Source organism: Anomaloglossus baeobatrachus, unplaced genomic scaffold (assembly GCF_048569485.1).
Source record: "Anomaloglossus baeobatrachus isolate aAnoBae1 unplaced genomic scaffold, aAnoBae1.hap1 Scaffold_3138, whole genome shotgun sequence".
Classification (NCBI taxonomy): Eukaryota; Metazoa; Chordata; class Amphibia; order Anura; family Aromobatidae; genus Anomaloglossus; species Anomaloglossus baeobatrachus.
In genome coordinates this window covers 87,180-102,694 of record NW_027442544.1, presented here as the reverse complement: position 1 = coordinate 102,694, position 15,515 = coordinate 87,180, and the positions used below count along the sequence as shown (strand labels likewise).

Here is a 15,515-nt window from a genome sequence, read left to right as displayed (position 1 = left end):
GAAAGGGCGGCCTATGAAAGAATTACTACTTTCAATAAGTACACTTAAACGGCTAATTGGGAATAGAAAAACTGTAAAAAGCCCTCTGAGAAAGCCCCCCTCTAACCTTTGATAGTAAGCTTTTCTGTAGTCTGCCTGTTGATGTATTTTCCGTTTGAACTGTGCACAACATGAAGAGACGGAACACTGGCGGCTTGTCACAATGCCCCCCGATGACATCACAATAGCGCTGCTGCCTAGAAAACAAGCTGCGCAGAAGAAGTTGTTCTTTGGGTGGGAGGGTGGGCTAGTGGAAGGAGGGGGCAATCTCTTTTTTTCCCGGGTGGTAGGGGGATGACAGGAGAAGGGAAGCGGGTGGTGAGAAAGGTACAGAGGGCAGGGTTTGGGGGCTGGGAAGGAAAGGGAAAAGATTAGGGTTTGGGGATGATGAAAGGGCTTTCTACGGGTAAGGATGGCAAAGGGTGGCAGTGACGGAAAGTCAGGCAACCTGTCCTGTCCGTCTTTTTGTATCGTGAATTGGAAAGACTGCAAGGGGGAGGGGAGTTGCTTGCGCCCTAAAGGAGGAGTTATTCAGATTCATTGCAGTGGGCGGCGGCTGCAAAACGCACCATTCTTCTTGTTTTGGCTCTGCAAAGCAGCCTTTTCAAGGGTTGGCTTGGGTGACAAAATGTCTTGTGTAGGCGTGGGTTTGTCTCCCTCTCGCTCTCTCTCCCTAAGATGTGTCCGGCATAGGCCAGGGTGCCACTCGAGGCCCAAACCAATTCTGGTTATCGCTTCTCGGCCTTTTGGCTAAGATCAAGTGTAGTATCTGTTCTTATCAGTTTAATATCTGATACGTCCCCTATCTGGGGACCATATATTAAATGGATTTTTAGAACAGGGAGATGGAAAAAGAGCTTGCTCTGTCCACTCCACGCATTGACCTGGTATTGCAGTACCTCCAGGAACGGTGCACCCCTTCTTAACCCAGTTTCCAAAAGCAGAACTCAATTCACCTGATTCATATTAGCCCGATTTAATGAATTGGAAGAAAGCATACGTCTTCATATGCACCTCAATTTGGCCCATTCACTTTTCACACTTCCTCCTTTTGTTTTTTATCTTTCACACTTTTGACTTTCTTTATTCATCCAAATAGCAAACTCATCACCACTCAACCTGACCAACTCGGCTATGTCCCCGTGCTGCAGTTCTCTGTCTTATCTAGATCATTTGCAATTGAATGGAATAGATCCCTTTTGGACAAAGTGGATTCACCTGCTGCTGCAGTGACCACAGGTGTGATAACATCTAGAATTGGCATCTGGTGCGATCTCTCCGCTTCCACTCCAAAGAAAGTTACCTGTTTATTCCTATCATGCATTGGTTTTTGGGGTTTTCTTTGAGTAATGATGATCTCTTTAGTAGTCTGTTGGCGCCCTCTCCTGGAGGAATAGTTTGCTTGCTCTTGGACATTCTAAAAGAGAGGTCATGATAGACATTGAGCTTCTGAGCTCAATTGGGGACAGTCATGGGTGATGAATGTTTGCAACCTACTGCGAAGCCTCATACCGCAATATAAGGAACGTCAAATACTAAGAAAGGGCGGCCTATGAAAGAATTACTACTTTCAATAAGTACACTTAAACGGCTAATTGGGAATAGAAAAACTGTAAAAAGCCCTCTGAGAAAGCCCCCCTCTAACCTTTGATAGTAAGCTTTTCTGTAGTCTGCCTGTTGATGTATTTTCCGTTTGAACTGTGCACAACATGAAGAGACGGAACACTGGCGGCTTGTCACAATGCCCCCCGATGACATCACAATAGCGCTGCTGCCTAGAAAACAAGCTGCGCAGAAGAAGTTGTTCTTTGGGTGGGAGGGTGGGCTAGTGGAAGGAGGGGGCAATCTCTTTTTTTCCCGGGTGGTAGGGGGATGACAGGAGAAGGGAAGCGGGTGGTGAGAAAGGTACAGAGGGCAGGGTTTGGGGGCTGGGAAGGAAAGGGAAAAGATTAGGGTTTGGGGATGATGAAAGGGCTTTCTACGGGTAAGGATGGCAAAGGGTGGCAGTGACGGAAAGTCAGGCAACCTGTCCTGTCCGTCTTTTTGTATCGTGAATTGGAAAGACTGCAAGGGGGAGGGGAGTTGCTTGCGCCCTAAAGGAGGAGTTATTCAGATTCATTGCAGTGGGCGGCGGCTGCAAAACGCACCATTCTTCTTGTTTTGGCTCTGCAAAGCAGCCTTTTCAAGGGTTGGCTTGGGTGACAAAATGTCTTGTGTAGGCGTGGGTTTGTCTCCCTCTCGCTCTCTCTCCCTAAGATGTGTCCGGCATAGGCCAGGGTGCCACTCGAGGCCCAAACCAATTCTGGTTATCGCTTCTCGGCCTTTTGGCTAAGATCAAGTGTAGTATCTGTTCTTATCAGTTTAATATCTGATACGTCCCCTATCTGGGGACCATATATTAAATGGATTTTTAGAACAGGGAGATGGAAAAAGAGCTTGCTCTGTCCACTCCACGCATTGACCTGGTATTGCAGTACCTCCAGGAACGGTGCACCCCTTCTTAACCCAGTTTCCAAAAGCAGAACTCAATTCACCTGATTCATATTAGCCCGATTTAATGAATTGGAAGAAAGCATACGTCTTCATATGCACCTCAATTTGGCCCATTCACTTTTCACACTTCCTCCTTTTGTTTTTTATCTTTCACACTTTTGACTTTCTTTATTCATCCAAATAGCAAACTCATCACCACTCAACCTGACCAACTCGGCTATGTCCCCGTGCTGCAGTTCTCTGTCTTATCTAGATCATTTGCAATTGAATGGAATAGATCCCTTTTGGACAAAGTGGATTCACCTGCTGCTGCAGTGACCACAGGTGTGATAACATCTAGAATTGGCATCTGGTGCGATCTCTCCGCTTCCACTCCAAAGAAAGTTACCTGTTTATTCCTATCATGCATTGGTTTTTGGGGTTTTCTTTGAGTAATGATGATCTCTTTAGTAGTCTGTTGGCGCCCTCTCCTGGAGGAATAGTTTGCTTGCTCTTGGACATTCTAAAAGAGAGGTCATGATAGACATTGAGCTTCTGAGCTCAATTGGGGACAGTCATGGGTGATGAATGTTTGCAACCTACTGCGAAGCCTCATACCGCAATATAAGGAACGTCAAATACTAAGAAAGGGCGGCCTATGAAAGAATTACTACTTTCAATAAGTACACTTAAACGGCTAATTGGGAATAGAAAAACTGTAAAAAGCCCTCTGAGAAAGCCCCCCTCTAACCTTTGATAGTAAGCTTTTCTGTAGTCTGCCTGTTGATGTATTTTCCGTTTGAACTGTGCACAACATGAAGAGACGGAACACTGGCGGCTTGTCACAATGCCCCCCGATGACATCACAATAGCGCTGCTGCCTAGAAAACAAGCTGCGCAGAAGAAGTTGTTCTTTGGGTGGGAGGGTGGGCTAGTGGAAGGAGGGGGCAATCTCTTTTTTTCCCGGGTGGTAGGGGGATGACAGGAGAAGGGAAGCGGGTGGTGAGAAAGGTACAGAGGGCAGGGTTTGGGGGCTGGGAAGGAAAGGGAAAAGATTAGGGTTTGGGGATGATGAAAGGGCTTTCTACGGGTAAGGATGGCAAAGGGTGGCAGTGACGGAAAGTCAGGCAACCTGTCCTGTCCGTCTTTTTGTATCGTGAATTGGAAAGACTGCAAGGGGGAGGGGAGTTGCTTGCGCCCTAAAGGAGGAGTTATTCAGATTCATTGCAGTGGGCGGCGGCTGCAAAACGCACCATTCTTCTTGTTTTGGCTCTGCAAAGCAGCCTTTTCAAGGGTTGGCTTGGGTGACAAAATGTCTTGTGTAGGCGTGGGTTTGTCTCCCTCTCGCTCTCTCTCCCTAAGATGTGTCCGGCATAGGCCAGGGTGCCACTCGAGGCCCAAACCAATTCTGGTTATCGCTTCTCGGCCTTTTGGCTAAGATCAAGTGTAGTATCTGTTCTTATCAGTTTAATATCTGATACGTCCCCTATCTGGGGACCATATATTAAATGGATTTTTAGAACAGGGAGATGGAAAAAGAGCTTGCTCTGTCCACTCCACGCATTGACCTGGTATTGCAGTACCTCCAGGAACGGTGCACCCCTTCTTAACCCAGTTTCCAAAAGCAGAACTCAATTCACCTGATTCATATTAGCCCGATTTAATGAATTGGAAGAAAGCATACGTCTTCATATGCACCTCAATTTGGCCCATTCACTTTTCACACTTCCTCCTTTTGTTTTTTATCTTTCACACTTTTGACTTTCTTTATTCATCCAAATAGCAAACTCATCACCACTCAACCTGACCAACTCGGCTATGTCCCCGTGCTGCAGTTCTCTGTCTTATCTAGATCATTTGCAATTGAATGGAATAGATCCCTTTTGGACAAAGTGGATTCACCTGCTGCTGCAGTGACCACAGGTGTGATAACATCTAGAATTGGCATCTGGTGCGATCTCTCCGCTTCCACTCCAAAGAAAGTTACCTGTTTTATTCCTATCATGCATTGGTTTTTGGGGTTTTCTTTGAGTAATGATGATCTCTTTAGTAGTCTGTTGGCGCCCTCTCCTGGAGGAATAGTTTGCTTGCTCTTGGACATTCTAAAAGAGAGGTCATGATAGACATTGAGCTTCTGAGCTCAATTGGGGACAGTCATGGGTGATGAATGTTTGCAACCTACTGCGAAGCCTCATACCGCAATATAAGGAACGTCAAATACTAAGAAAGGGCGGCCTATGAAAGAATTACTACTTTCAATAAGTACACTTAAACGGCTAATTGGGAATAGAAAAACTGTAAAAAGCCCTCTGAGAAAGCCCCCCTCTAACCTTTGATAGTAAGCTTTTCTGTAGTCTGCCTGTTGATGTATTTTCCGTTTGAACTGTGCACAACATGAAGAGACGGAACACTGGCGGCTTGTCACAATGCCCCCCGATGACATCACAATAGCGCTGCTGCCTAGAAAACAAGCTGCGCAGAAGAAGTTGTTCTTTGGGTGGGAGGGTGGGCTAGTGGAAGGAGGGGGCAATCTCTTTTTTTCCCGGGTGGTAGGGGGATGACAGGAGAAGGGAAGCGGGTGGTGAGAAAGGTACAGAGGGCAGGGTTTGGGGGCTGGGAAGGAAAGGGAAAAGATTAGGGTTTGGGGATGATGAAAGGGCTTTCTACGGGTAAGGATGGCAAAGGGTGGCAGTGACGGAAAGTCAGGCAACCTGTCCTGTCCGTCTTTTTGTATCGTGAATTGGAAAGACTGCAAGGGGGAGGGGAGTTGCTTGCGCCCTAAAGGAGGAGTTATTCAGATTCATTGCAGTGGGCGGCGGCTGCAAAACGCACCATTCTTCTTGTTTTGGCTCTGCAAAGCAGCCTTTTCAAGGGTTGGCTTGGGTGACAAAATGTCTTGTGTAGGCGTGGGTTTGTCTCCCTCTCGCTCTCTCTCCCTAAGATGTGTCCGGCATAGGCCAGGGTGCCACTCGAGGCCCAAACCAATTCTGGTTATCGCTTCTCGGCCTTTTGGCTAAGATCAAGTGTAGTATCTGTTCTTATCAGTTTAATATCTGATACGTCCCCTATCTGGGGACCATATATTAAATGGATTTTTAGAACAGGGAGATGGAAAAAGAGCTTGCTCTGTCCACTCCACGCATTGACCTGGTATTGCAGTACCTCCAGGAACGGTGCACCCCTTCTTAACCCAGTTTCCAAAAGCAGAACTCAATTCACCTGATTCATATTAGCCCGATTTAATGAATTGGAAGAAAGCATACGTCTTCATATGCACCTCAATTTGGCCCATTCACTTTTCACACTTCCTCCTTTTGTTTTTTATCTTTCACACTTTTGACTTTCTTTATTCATCCAAATAGCAAACTCATCACCACTCAACCTGACCAACTCGGCTATGTCCCCGTGCTGCAGTTCTCTGTCTTATCTAGATCATTTGCAATTGAATGGAATAGATCCCTTTTGGACAAAGTGGATTCACCTGCTGCTGCAGTGACCACAGGTGTGATAACATCTAGAATTGGCATCTGGTGCGATCTCTCCGCTTCCACTCCAAAGAAAGTTACCTGTTTATTCCTATCATGCATTGGTTTTTGGGGTTTTCTTTGAGTAATGATGATCTCTTTAGTAGTCTGTTGGCGCCCTCTCCTGGAGGAATAGTTTGCTTGCTCTTGGACATTCTAAAAGAGAGGTCATGATAGACATTGAGCTTCTGAGCTCAATTGGGGACAGTCATGGGTGATGAATGTTTGCAACCTACTGCGAAGCCTCATACCGCAATATAAGGAACGTCAAATACTAAGAAAGGGCGGCCTATGAAAGAATTACTACTTTCAATAAGTACACTTAAACGGCTAATTGGGAATAGAAAAACTGTAAAAAGCCCTCTGAGAAAGCCCCCCTCTAACCTTTGATAGTAAGCTTTTCTGTAGTCTGCCTGTTGATGTATTTTCCGTTTGAACTGTGCACAACATGAAGAGACGGAACACTGGCGGCTTGTCACAATGCCCCCCGATGACATCACAATAGCGCTGCTGCCTAGAAAACAAGCTGCGCAGAAGAAGTTGTTCTTTGGGTGGGAGGGTGGGCTAGTGGAAGGAGGGGGCAATCTCTTTTTTTCCCGGGTGGTAGGGGGATGACAGGAGAAGGGAAGCGGGTGGTGAGAAAGGTACAGAGGGCAGGGTTTGGGGGCTGGGAAGGAAAGGGAAAAGATTAGGGTTTGGGGATGATGAAAGGGCTTTCTACGGGTAAGGATGGCAAAGGGTGGCAGTGACGGAAAGTCAGGCAACCTGTCCTGTCCGTCTTTTTGTATCGTGAATTGGAAAGACTGCAAGGGGGAGGGGAGTTGCTTGCGCCCTAAAGGAGGAGTTATTCAGATTCATTGCAGTGGGCGGCGGCTGCAAAACGCACCATTCTTCTTGTTTTGGCTCTGCAAAGCAGCCTTTTCAAGGGTTGGCTTGGGTGACAAAATGTCTTGTGTAGGCGTGGGTTTGTCTCCCTCTCGCTCTCTCTCCCTAAGATGTGTCCGGCATAGGCCAGGGTGCCACTCGAGGCCCAAACCAATTCTGGTTATCGCTTCTCGGCCTTTTGGCTAAGATCAAGTGTAGTATCTGTTCTTATCAGTTTAATATCTGATACGTCCCCTATCTGGGGACCATATATTAAATGGATTTTTAGAACAGGGAGATGGAAAAAGAGCTTGCTCTGTCCACTCCACGCATTGACCTGGTATTGCAGTACCTCCAGGAACGGTGCACCCCTTCTTAACCCAGTTTCCAAAAGCAGAACTCAATTCACCTGATTCATATTAGCCCGATTTAATGAATTGGAAGAAAGCATACGTCTTCATATGCACCTCAATTTGGCCCATTCACTTTTCACACTTCCTCCTTTTGTTTTTTATCTTTCACACTTTTGACTTTCTTTATTCATCCAAATAGCAAACTCATCACCACTCAACCTGACCAACTCGGCTATGTCCCCGTGCTGCAGTTCTCTGTCTTATCTAGATCATTTGCAATTGAATGGAATAGATCCCTTTTGGACAAAGTGGATTCACCTGCTGCTGCAGTGACCACAGGTGTGATAACATCTAGAATTGGCATCTGGTGCGATCTCTCCGCTTCCACTCCAAAGAAAGTTACCTGTTTATTCCTATCATGCATTGGTTTTTGGGGTTTTCTTTGAGTAATGATGATCTCTTTAGTAGTCTGTTGGCGCCCTCTCCTGGAGGAATAGTTTGCTTGCTCTTGGACATTCTAAAAGAGAGGTCATGATAGACATTGAGCTTCTGAGCTCAATTGGGGACAGTCATGGGTGATGAATGTTTGCAACCTACTGCGAAGCCTCATACCGCAATATAAGGAACGTCAAATACTAAGAAAGGGCGGCCTATGAAAGAATTACTACTTTCAATAAGTACACTTAAACGGCTAATTGGGAATAGAAAAACTGTAAAAAGCCCTCTGAGAAAGCCCCCCTCTAACCTTTGATAGTAAGCTTTTCTGTAGTCTGCCTGTTGATGTATTTTCCGTTTGAACTGTGCACAACATGAAGAGACGGAACACTGGCGGCTTGTCACAATGCCCCCCGATGACATCACAATAGCGCTGCTGCCTAGAAAACAAGCTGCGCAGAAGAAGTTGTTCTTTGGGTGGGAGGGTGGGCTAGTGGAAGGAGGGGGCAATCTCTTTTTTTCCCGGGTGGTAGGGGGATGACAGGAGAAGGGAAGCGGGTGGTGAGAAAGGTACAGAGGGCAGGGTTTGGGGGCTGGGAAGGAAAGGGAAAAGATTAGGGTTTGGGGATGATGAAAGGGCTTTCTACGGGTAAGGATGGCAAAGGGTGGCAGTGACGGAAAGTCAGGCAACCTGTCCTGTCCGTCTTTTTGTATCGTGAATTGGAAAGACTGCAAGGGGGAGGGGAGTTGCTTGCGCCCTAAAGGAGGAGTTATTCAGATTCATTGCAGTGGGCGGCGGCTGCAAAACGCACCATTCTTCTTGTTTTGGCTCTGCAAAGCAGCCTTTTCAAGGGTTGGCTTGGGTGACAAAATGTCTTGTGTAGGCGTGGGTTTGTCTCCCTCTCGCTCTCTCTCCCTAAGATGTGTCCGGCATAGGCCAGGGTGCCACTCGAGGCCCAAACCAATTCTGGTTATCGCTTCTCGGCCTTTTGGCTAAGATCAAGTGTAGTATCTGTTCTTATCAGTTTAATATCTGATACGTCCCCTATCTGGGGACCATATATTAAATGGATTTTTAGAACAGGGAGATGGAAAAAGAGCTTGCTCTGTCCACTCCACGCATTGACCTGGTATTGCAGTACCTCCAGGAACGGTGCACCCCTTCTTAACCCAGTTTCCAAAAGCAGAACTCAATTCACCTGATTCATATTAGCCCGATTTAATGAATTGGAAGAAAGCATACGTCTTCATATGCACCTCAATTTGGCCCATTCACTTTTCACACTTCCTCCTTTTGTTTTTTATCTTTCACACTTTTGACTTTCTTTATTCATCCAAATAGCAAACTCATCACCACTCAACCTGACCAACTCGGCTATGTCCCCGTGCTGCAGTTCTCTGTCTTATCTAGATCATTTGCAATTGAATGGAATAGATCCCTTTTGGACAAAGTGGATTCACCTGCTGCTGCAGTGACCACAGGTGTGATAACATCTAGAATTGGCATCTGGTGCGATCTCTCCGCTTCCACTCCAAAGAAAGTTACCTGTTTATTCCTATCATGCATTGGTTTTTGGGGTTTTCTTTGAGTAATGATGATCTCTTTAGTAGTCTGTTGGCGCCCTCTCCTGGAGGAATAGTTTGCTTGCTCTTGGACATTCTAAAAGAGAGGTCATGATAGACATTGAGCTTCTGAGCTCAATTGGGGACAGTCATGGGTGATGAATGTTTGCAACCTACTGCGAAGCCTCATACCGCAATATAAGGAACGTCAAATACTAAGAAAGGGCGGCCTATGAAAGAATTACTACTTTCAATAAGTACACTTAAACGGCTAATTGGGAATAGAAAAACTGTAAAAAGCCCTCTGAGAAAGCCCCCCTCTAACCTTTGATAGTAAGCTTTTCTGTAGTCTGCCTGTTGATGTATTTTCCGTTTGAACTGTGCACAACATGAAGAGACGGAACACTGGCGGCTTGTCACAATGCCCCCCGATGACATCACAATAGCGCTGCTGCCTAGAAAACAAGCTGCGCAGAAGAAGTTGTTCTTTGGGTGGGAGGGTGGGCTAGTGGAAGGAGGGGGCAATCTCTTTTTTTCCCGGGTGGTAGGGGGATGACAGGAGAAGGGAAGCGGGTGGTGAGAAAGGTACAGAGGGCAGGGTTTGGGGGCTGGGAAGGAAAGGGAAAAGATTAGGGTTTGGGGATGATGAAAGGGCTTTCTACGGGTAAGGATGGCAAAGGGTGGCAGTGACGGAAAGTCAGGCAACCTGTCCTGTCCGTCTTTTTGTATCGTGAATTGGAAAGACTGCAAGGGGGAGGGGAGTTGCTTGCGCCCTAAAGGAGGAGTTATTCAGATTCATTGCAGTGGGCGGCGGCTGCAAAACGCACCATTCTTCTTGTTTTGGCTCTGCAAAGCAGCCTTTTCAAGGGTTGGCTTGGGTGACAAAATGTCTTGTGTAGGCGTGGGTTTGTCTCCCTCTCGCTCTCTCTCCCTAAGATGTGTCCGGCATAGGCCAGGGTGCCACTCGAGGCCCAAACCAATTCTGGTTATCGCTTCTCGGCCTTTTGGCTAAGATCAAGTGTAGTATCTGTTCTTATCAGTTTAATATCTGATACGTCCCCTATCTGGGGACCATATATTAAATGGATTTTTAGAACAGGGAGATGGAAAAAGAGCTTGCTCTGTCCACTCCACGCATTGACCTGGTATTGCAGTACCTCCAGGAACGGTGCACCCCTTCTTAACCCAGTTTCCAAAAGCAGAACTCAATTCACCTGATTCATATTAGCCCGATTTAATGAATTGGAAGAAAGCATACGTCTTCATATGCACCTCAATTTGGCCCATTCACTTTTCACACTTCCTCCTTTTGTTTTTTATCTTTCACACTTTTGACTTTCTTTATTCATCCAAATAGCAAACTCATCACCACTCAACCTGACCAACTCGGCTATGTCCCCGTGCTGCAGTTCTCTGTCTTATCTAGATCATTTGCAATTGAATGGAATAGATCCCTTTTGGACAAAGTGGATTCACCTGCTGCTGCAGTGACCACAGGTGTGATAACATCTAGAATTGGCATCTGGTGCGATCTCTCCGCTTCCACTCCAAAGAAAGTTACCTGTTTATTCCTATCATGCATTGGTTTTTGGGGTTTTCTTTGAGTAATGATGATCTCTTTAGTAGTCTGTTGGCGCCCTCTCCTGGAGGAATAGTTTGCTTGCTCTTGGACATTCTAAAAGAGAGGTCATGATAGACATTGAGCTTCTGAGCTCAATTGGGGACAGTCATGGGTGATGAATGTTTGCAACCTACTGCGAAGCCTCATACCGCAATATAAGGAACGTCAAATACTAAGAAAGGGCGGCCTATGAAAGAATTACTACTTTCAATAAGTACACTTAAACGGCTAATTGGGAATAGAAAAACTGTAAAAAGCCCTCTGAGAAAGCCCCCCTCTAACCTTTGATAGTAAGCTTTTCTGTAGTCTGCCTGTTGATGTATTTTCCGTTTGAACTGTGCACAACATGAAGAGACGGAACACTGGCGGCTTGTCACAATGCCCCCCGATGACATCACAATAGCGCTGCTGCCTAGAAAACAAGCTGCGCAGAAGAAGTTGTTCTTTGGGTGGGAGGGTGGGCTAGTGGAAGGAGGGGGCAATCTCTTTTTTTCCCGGGTGGTAGGGGGATGACAGGAGAAGGGAAGCGGGTGGTGAGAAAGGTACAGAGGGCAGGGTTTGGGGGCTGGGAAGGAAAGGGAAAAGATTAGGGTTTGGGGATGATGAAAGGGCTTTCTACGGGTAAGGATGGCAAAGGGTGGCAGTGACGGAAAGTCAGGCAACCTGTCCTGTCCGTCTTTTTGTATCGTGAATTGGAAAGACTGCAAGGGGGAGGGGAGTTGCTTGCGCCCTAAAGGAGGAGTTATTCAGATTCATTGCAGTGGGCGGCGGCTGCAAAACGCACCATTCTTCTTGTTTTGGCTCTGCAAAGCAGCCTTTTCAAGGGTTGGCTTGGGTGACAAAATGTCTTGTGTAGGCGTGGGTTTGTCTCCCTCTCGCTCTCTCTCCCTAAGATGTGTCCGGCATAGGCCAGGGTGCCACTCGAGGCCCAAACCAATTCTGGTTATCGCTTCTCGGCCTTTTGGCTAAGATCAAGTGTAGTATCTGTTCTTATCAGTTTAATATCTGATACGTCCCCTATCTGGGGACCATATATTAAATGGATTTTTAGAACAGGGAGATGGAAAAAGAGCTTGCTCTGTCCACTCCACGCATTGACCTGGTATTGCAGTACCTCCAGGAACGGTGCACCCCTTCTTAACCCAGTTTCCAAAAGCAGAACTCAATTCACCTGATTCATATTAGCCCGATTTAATGAATTGGAAGAAAGCATACGTCTTCATATGCACCTCAATTTGGCCCATTCACTTTTCACACTTCCTCCTTTTGTTTTTTATCTTTCACACTTTTGACTTTCTTTATTCATCCAAATAGCAAACTCATCACCACTCAACCTGACCAACTCGGCTATGTCCCCGTGCTGCAGTTCTCTGTCTTATCTAGATCATTTGCAATTGAATGGAATAGATCCCTTTTGGACAAAGTGGATTCACCTGCTGCTGCAGTGACCACAGGTGTGATAACATCTAGAATTGGCATCTGGTGCGATCTCTCCGCTTCCACTCCAAAGAAAGTTACCTGTTTATTCCTATCATGCATTGGTTTTTGGGGTTTTCTTTGAGTAATGATGATCTCTTTAGTAGTCTGTTGGCGCCCTCTCCTGGAGGAATAGTTTGCTTGCTCTTGGACATTCTAAAAGAGAGGTCATGATAGACATTGAGCTTCTGAGCTCAATTGGGGACAGTCATGGGTGATGAATGTTTGCAACCTACTGCGAAGCCTCATACCGCAATATAAGGAACGTCAAATACTAAGAAAGGGCGGCCTATGAAAGAATTACTACTTTCAATAAGTACACTTAAACGGCTAATTGGGAATAGAAAAACTGTAAAAAGCCCTCTGAGAAAGCCCCCCTCTAACCTTTGATAGTAAGCTTTTCTGTAGTCTGCCTGTTGATGTATTTTCCGTTTGAACTGTGCACAACATGAAGAGACGGAACACTGGCGGCTTGTCACAATGCCCCCCGATGACATCACAATAGCGCTGCTGCCTAGAAAACAAGCTGCGCAGAAGAAGTTGTTCTTTGGGTGGGAGGGTGGGCTAGTGGAAGGAGGGGGCAATCTCTTTTTTTCCCGGGTGGTAGGGGGATGACAGGAGAAGGGAAGCGGGTGGTGAGAAAGGTACAGAGGGCAGGGTTTGGGGGCTGGGAAGGAAAGGGAAAAGATTAGGGTTTGGGGATGATGAAAGGGCTTTCTACGGGTAAGGATGGCAAAGGGTGGCAGTGACGGAAAGTCAGGCAACCTGTCCTGTCCGTCTTTTTGTATCGTGAATTGGAAAGACTGCAAGGGGGAGGGGAGTTGCTTGCGCCCTAAAGGAGGAGTTATTCAGATTCATTGCAGTGGGCGGCGGCTGCAAAACGCACCATTCTTCTTGTTTTGGCTCTGCAAAGCAGCCTTTTCAAGGGTTGGCTTGGGTGACAAAATGTCTTGTGTAGGCGTGGGTTTGTCTCCCTCTCGCTCTCTCTCCCTAAGATGTGTCCGGCATAGGCCAGGGTGCCACTCGAGGCCCAAACCAATTCTGGTTATCGCTTCTCGGCCTTTTGGCTAAGATCAAGTGTAGTATCTGTGAGGCTCGGCAGATGCAATGCACACTGGAAGGTTGCTCTTGCTAGTACTCTTGATGTATAGTATATTCATCTAGAGGAAAACATGGCCCTACCAGGATCGAGGCTATTAGACTGAGTAAGTGTGGGGGCTATGGTGCAATGTGCCCCAGGACTGACGACCCTGGAGTGAGTCTGAGCTTGCTGGCTTGGGACCCCGGCGAGCCTTGGGCTCTGTAGCACACCGTACCTTGCCCTTTCATACTTTCTGAGCATATTGCTCTATCCCGGCCTTCTGGCTAGGAAGGGAAATTTTTATAATCATGGTCGGAGGTCCGTTCAGCTTTGGGCTGAGAAACCAACACCCGGTTGGAGGTCCGGGTCAGCTTCGGCTGAGAAACCAACACCCGGTTGGAGGTCTGGGTCAGCTTCGGCTGAGAAACCAACACCCGGTTGGAGGTCCGGGTCAGCTTCGGCTGAGAAACCAACACCCGGTTGGAGGTCCGGTTAGCCTTGGGCTGAGAAACCAACACCGGTTGACGGTCCGGGCAGTTTCGGCTGCGAAACCAACAACTAGTAGCTCTCTACTCCACTTGGGTAAGATGCCTGGGTGGACGCTGGGAGCAACGACAAGGCTCAACCAGGCTTCGGCTTGGGGGAGCACCGAAGATCCCTGACCCTTGCTGTGGCCTTCTGGCTCGGAGGGACGGGGATGATTTTTGGGGACCCTCTCCTCACGGAGGGGTCCACACGAATCCTAGCCTTTGCACTGTTTTTGGTGTGACTTCGGTCATGCATTTTTTGCGGTGCTTTGGAAAGCTTCATTAAATCAAAATCTGTTCTTATCAGTTTAATATCTGATACGTCCCCTATCTGGGGACCATATATTAAATGGATTTTTAGAACAGGGAGATGGAAAAAGAGCTTGCTCTGTCCACTCCACGCATTGACCTGGTATTGCAGTACCTCCAGGAACGGTGCACCCCTTCTTAACCCAGTTTCCAAAAGCAGAACTCAATTCACCTGATTCATATTAGCCCGATTTAATGAATTGGAAGAAAGCATACGTCTTCATATGCACCTCAATTTGGCCCATTCACTTTTCACACTTCCTCCTTTTGTTTTTTATCTTTCACACTTTTGACTTTCTTTATTCATCCAAATAGCAAACTCATCACCACTCAACCTGACCAACTCGGCTATGTCCCCGTGCTGCAGTTCTCTGTCTTATCTAGATCATTTGCAATTGAATGGAATAGATCCCTTTTGGACAAAGTGGATTCACCTGCTGCTGCAGTGACCACAGGTGTGATAACATCTAGAATTGGCATCTGGTGCGATCTCTCCGCTTCCACTCCAAAGAAAGTTACCTGTTTATTCCTATCATGCATTGGTTTTTGGGGTTTTCTTTGAGTAATGATGATCTCTTTAGTAGTCTGTTGGCGCCCTCTCCTGGAGGAATAGTTTGCTTGCTCTTGGACATTCTAAAAGAGAGGTCATGATAGACATTGAGCTTCTGAGCTCAATTGGGGACAGTCATGGGTGATGAATGTTTGCAACCTACTGCGAAGCCTCATACCGCAATATAAGGAACGTCAAATACTAAGAAAGGGCGGCCTATGAAAGAATTACTACTTTCAATAAGTACACTTAAACGGCTAATTGGGAATAGAAAAACTGTAAAAAGCCCTCTGAGAAAGCCCCCCTCTAACCTTTGATAGTAAGCTTTTCTGTAGTCTGCCTGTTGATGTATTTTCCGTTTGAACTGTGCACAACATGAAGAGACGGAACACTGGCGGCTTGTCACAATGCCCCCCGATGACATCACAATAGCGCTGCTGCCTAGAAAACAAGCTGCGCAGAAGAAGTTGTTCTTTGGGTGGGAGGGTGGGCTAGTGGAAGGAGGGGGCAATCTCTTTTTTTCCCGGGTGGTAGGGGGATGACAGGAGAAGGGAAGCGGGTGGTGAGAAAGGTACAGAGGGCAGGGTTTGGGGGCTGGGAAGGAAAGGGAAAAGATTAGGGTTTGGGGATGATGAAAGGGCTTTCTACGGGTAAGGATGGCAAAGGGTGGCAGTGACGGAAAGTCAGGCAACCTGTCCTGT

The 15,515-nt window shown here is 46.9% G+C and overlaps 9 non-coding genes and 1 pseudogene across 9 annotated transcripts; all 10 read left to right on the top strand.

The window, feature by feature from the left end:
• The first annotated feature begins 769 nt into the window (after positions 1–769).
• LOC142269127 (U2 spliceosomal RNA) lies at positions 770–960 on the top strand. Its single transcript, XR_012734676.1, has one exon. It is a non-coding gene; the product is annotated as a U2 spliceosomal RNA (small nuclear RNA).
• A 1,387-nt stretch (positions 961–2,347) lies between these two features.
• Positions 2,348–2,538, top strand: LOC142269124 (U2 spliceosomal RNA). Its single transcript, XR_012734674.1, has one exon. It is a non-coding gene; the product is annotated as a U2 spliceosomal RNA (small nuclear RNA).
• A 1,387-nt stretch (positions 2,539–3,925) lies between these two features.
• Positions 3,926–4,116, top strand: LOC142269123 (U2 spliceosomal RNA). Its single transcript, XR_012734673.1, has one exon. It is a non-coding gene; the product is annotated as a U2 spliceosomal RNA (small nuclear RNA).
• A 1,388-nt stretch (positions 4,117–5,504) lies between these two features.
• On the top strand, positions 5,505–5,695 carry LOC142269122 (U2 spliceosomal RNA). Its single transcript, XR_012734672.1, has one exon. It is a non-coding gene; the product is annotated as a U2 spliceosomal RNA (small nuclear RNA).
• Positions 5,696–7,082: 1,387 nt separating this feature from the next.
• LOC142269121 (U2 spliceosomal RNA) lies at positions 7,083–7,273 on the top strand. The gene has a single exon (XR_012734671.1). It is a non-coding gene; the product is annotated as a U2 spliceosomal RNA (small nuclear RNA).
• A 1,387-nt stretch (positions 7,274–8,660) lies between these two features.
• LOC142269120 (U2 spliceosomal RNA) lies at positions 8,661–8,851 on the top strand. Its single transcript, XR_012734670.1, has one exon. It is a non-coding gene; the product is annotated as a U2 spliceosomal RNA (small nuclear RNA).
• A 1,387-nt stretch (positions 8,852–10,238) lies between these two features.
• Positions 10,239–10,429, top strand: LOC142269189 (U2 spliceosomal RNA). Its single transcript, XR_012734730.1, has one exon. It is a non-coding gene; the product is annotated as a U2 spliceosomal RNA (small nuclear RNA).
• Positions 10,430–11,816: 1,387 nt separating this feature from the next.
• Positions 11,817–12,007, top strand: LOC142269188 (U2 spliceosomal RNA). The gene has a single exon (XR_012734729.1). It is a non-coding gene; the product is annotated as a U2 spliceosomal RNA (small nuclear RNA).
• Positions 12,008–13,394: 1,387 nt separating this feature from the next.
• LOC142269135 (U2 spliceosomal RNA) lies at positions 13,395–13,521 on the top strand (annotated as a pseudogene).
• Positions 13,522–14,205: 684 nt separating this feature from the next.
• Positions 14,206–14,401, top strand: LOC142269132 (U2 spliceosomal RNA). Its single transcript, XR_012734681.1, has one exon. It is a non-coding gene; the product is annotated as a U2 spliceosomal RNA (small nuclear RNA).
• Positions 14,402–15,515: the final 1,114 nt, after the last annotated feature.